At 39.3% G+C, this 4050-nt stretch overlaps 1 pseudogene; it reads left to right on the top strand.

Moving 5' to 3' along the window:
* Positions 1–360: 360 nt before the first annotated feature.
* Positions 361–4050, top strand: part of LOC108313492 — a 5881-nt pseudogene continuing 2191 nt past the window's right edge.

The raw sequence follows: 4050 nt of genomic DNA, 5'->3' as shown, positions 1-4050 counted from the left end.
AATTACATGTCACAAATAAACCATTATATCAGTAGAGACGCATTTAGTTTTGTTACACCTTAATTACTAAATTGCCAAGAGCTACCAACGCAAGCTTTATACCTAACTTACGTATTTCCTCAAGACACTGTGTTTGGACTAATGCTAGTTTGTGTTTCAAGAGAAGAAAAACAAAGGAAGTGCCGTAAGAGACCAGAATTTCCTCCATGAGTTAATTTTTCAGAAGAGAAGCTGCAAACTGCAGTCATTTCAACTCAGAGACTCCACCCTTCTTGTAAAACACATGTACCTAAGTGTACTAGTAAAATCTGCCTGGGATCCAGGCCAGATTGCTAAAGCTTTCAGTACACACCAGGCCCTATGTCTGATGGAACTGATTTCACAACTAAAGACACTAAATATCATAATCAGGTAATAATAAGGTACACTCTAACCTTGACCATTTAAACTCTACAATTATTAACCTTTTAAAAGAGTAAAATAATAAAATATGTGATGTATTTTTGCAAGCAACATATTAACTCTAGTTTGGTTTGGCTAGAATCTGACTACTTTCAACAGCTGGTGAGAGGACTTATCAAGTTACATATTTCTCTCCGATGTGCAGATCCAGAGACAACATATGTGTATTTCTACAGCCATAAAATAGAAGGAAATTGCAAACAAAAAAAGGACAGGCACACTGATAAATGAAGTCACCACACTTAGAAACTCAGGGAATGTTGAGGATCAAGTTGATTACAGCCAAGCACACAAATATACCATGATCACAGGGAGAGATGGTAACCAAGAGAGATTCCATGGAAGGATTATCATTAAAAATGGTAACCTTTCACAGGCTAAATAAAAATGAAAATTTTTATTTATTTTTTCAAACTGCTGTGTGAGATTTATTATAGTTGATGAATCAGTCTGAAGAATGGAATTTCAACATAAGGCAAGAATGAGTTCTGTTCCCTTTGCCCTCTACCCCTAAATACCCCTTTTCTTTGCCTCTTTCTCTTATTATACTTGCCTGGAGGCAACTTTAGTTGTAAAATAATGTATCTGAGAAACAGTTTTAAGGAATGCATAAATAATTTAAGTGAATTTCTCAGAAATCAGTTCATATTGCCGGCTTTTGACTCTTGCCCTAATTGCAAAGATACGATGCAATAAGTATGATGGTCAAAGGTTTTTGTTTGGGAACTTTCTTCTTTAACATTTTACTTCTAGAAGTGCTACTGACCACCAGCCTGTTCACATGGCTGCTGATTTGACGAGTGGGTGACGCTGACATGCTCTCCTACTGACTTGGATGATGGACGTTATCTATTAGCTGTGGACCCAGAATGGCTGGAGAAAGACTCTTTGGAAGTTTAACGTTTCCTAAATGTATATGATATGCCTAGCATTTGGCAACTGCTCAGAGTCCATGCAGGAAAACAGAAACCAGGGCAATTTACTATGGAGGATTGATTAGGCAAGCATTAGAGGACCAGAAACGCCAAGATGAGGGGGATAGTCATTGCAGGAAGCAGCCTCGCCCGTGGGATCTGGGACAAAGGGAAGAAGCCAGGGTTGCTAGAACCCAGTGAGCGCTCGGGGAGTGAGGCTCTGAGCTCTGAAGAGAGGCACAGTTCAGATGGTGGAACGGGGGACCCTGTGGGACTGTGAGCCAGACATCTATGGAGGGGGCACTGCTGTTGGGGTGTGCTGGTCTCTGTTGTGGGAATTCAATGGGACTAGTTCTTCGAATCAGAAGGTGGGAGGAGGAGACTGGAACCAACTGCCATTGCCAGAGTGACGTTAACAACAACAAAGTCAAAGAAGGAGCAGCTGCTTTCTTCTCCTGCCTGCCAGTTACTCTCTAGTGCCCCCTGTTGACAGAATGTAACAAGTAGCAACCAAAAACGGTCTATAGCTTCATAACCATCACAGACTGACTGCTCTTCTGAGCTAACTCTGAGAGTTTATGCTATATATTTGTCATTTTAGGTTACATCTATGAAATCGTAAGTGCATTTAATATGTAGTTGAACAGAAGACTTTTTTTTCTTAAAGAAGAAAATATTTTAGGATTTTGCTATAATTATACCTCAAAGGCCTATGGTATGAGTCACTAGCCTATAGCTATGTGAATAAACTCTTGGGTGAGTGTTAGAATAGGCACACATTGTAATAAATCTCTGTCTGGTGAATTATAATATTATTTCAGTATGAAGGATGCCTGTTTCAAAAGCAAGACTGGCTCATTATTAAAGGCAAACTAATACACAAATAAAATATAGATAGCAAATCAGAATTACATGACCTTAAATTAGAGAGTTCACCCTTCATATCTTCTAAACTACTCTTGCATGTTTCTATAGGACCTTAGAGTTTTGCTACATAAAAATTGATCTTTTCGTACAGTTCTGGAGTCTGGAAAACAGCAAGGCACTTGGAGATCCAGTATCTGATGAGGGCCTGCTTCCTGGTTGAACACTGTATCCTCACTGTATCCTTCTCTGTATCCTCACAGAGTTCAAGATCAGCCTGTCCAACATGGTGAAACCCTGTCTCTACTAAAATACACAAAATTACCTGGGTGTGGTGGCATCGCCTGTATCTAGCTACTAGGGAGGCAGAAGCAGGAGAATTGCTTGAACCAGGAGGCTGACGTTGCAGTGAGCCAAGATCACACCACTGCACTCCAGCTGGGTGACAGAGAGAGACTCTGTTTAAAAACAAAAAAAGAGAATAAATATATAAATAAATAAATACACTTCTGTTATTCATAACACACTGGATTGACGGCCCTTCTGTTATAGCAGCCCCAAAGGGCTAAGACATCCACCTACAGACAGACAGCACTAGATCACTGGAGGCCTAATCACACTTAGGAGAAAAGTAGAGGAGAACAGAAGCTACCTGAACAGAAAGAAAGGAGGTGCTGATTAAGCATGACTAATTCCATATTCAAGCCTATTGATCAAACAAGAATGTCTCCCTCTACCTGCCTAAAGGACAGAGGGAGGTCAGAAACTTTACCTTAGTGGCCCTCCTATCACATGGACGTCAACACTGGGAGCTGAGACTTGGCAGTGGGGGGTCATTCTCCAGATCCTCTAACCCCACTGGTGATAAATGCCATGGAAATCGTAAAGATATCTGTCTTGCCATCAAATCTTCAATGCCTAGACTATTGTCTGGCAATTATTAATCCCTTAATAGTCATTTGTTGAACAAGTTGAGTAGATCGATTCTTACTTTTATGGAAATGTATATGTTTAGAAAGCTTAAATTCAAATTCTGGTTTTGATACTAACAAATGGTGTTACTTTGGGCAAGGAACCTCTAGACCTCAATCATTTGTCTGTCATATGGCGTGATAGGCCTTTCTCTAAAATTAATTCTGGGATGCATTCCAATTTCACAATTCTGTTAGTCATCTTCTCATTAGTGCTTTGGATAACCTGTGGCTGCTTTTATAATCACAGTCTGTAACATAAACAAATGCTAAAATAAATATGTTTAGTGGGTAGCCAGAAACACATGGGCTGATTCTACATACAGGGGTTTCCTTCATTTTCTATTCTCTTGGTATTTTATTCTTCATGAGAATAATACCAGAGGTTAGAAAAGAGGGCTTATTATCCTACGTCCTGCTTTCTAGGTGCCTTCTTTGACTCTGGCATGAACATTCAAAGTCCAGTGCAGTATTTTGGCACATGTATCAAATAACCAACATGAAATCTATAAGTGAGTGTAATTTCTAAAGAAGTGTTTATAGAAGGCAGTGCTGATGAGCAGAAATAGCATTTTAAATGATAGAGAGAAAACATCTGAGCTCTCTTCAAAGCTTGTATTTCTGTGTGGAAACTTATGGAAGTCATTTAATGCTCAGATACTCCAGTTTTACCATCATAAAATAGGAGGCTAGAGTAGCTCTCCGTATTCTTTCACCTCCAACATTCAACAGTTCACTCTAATGCACTGAAAAATTCAGTGTATTTTATGGCTAAAATTTGCCGCCAGGAATATACATTTTAAAACTTGAGATTTTGGTTTTCCTGATCAAGTAGGTAG

Source organism: Cebus imitator, unplaced genomic scaffold, assembly GCF_001604975.1.
Source record: "Cebus imitator isolate Cc_AM_T3 unplaced genomic scaffold, Cebus_imitator-1.0 Scaffold138, whole genome shotgun sequence".
Classification (NCBI taxonomy): domain Eukaryota; kingdom Metazoa; phylum Chordata; class Mammalia; order Primates; family Cebidae; genus Cebus; species Cebus imitator.
Note: the sequence above shows the minus strand (reverse complement) of the source record. Positions and strands in the feature narration are given on the sequence as shown.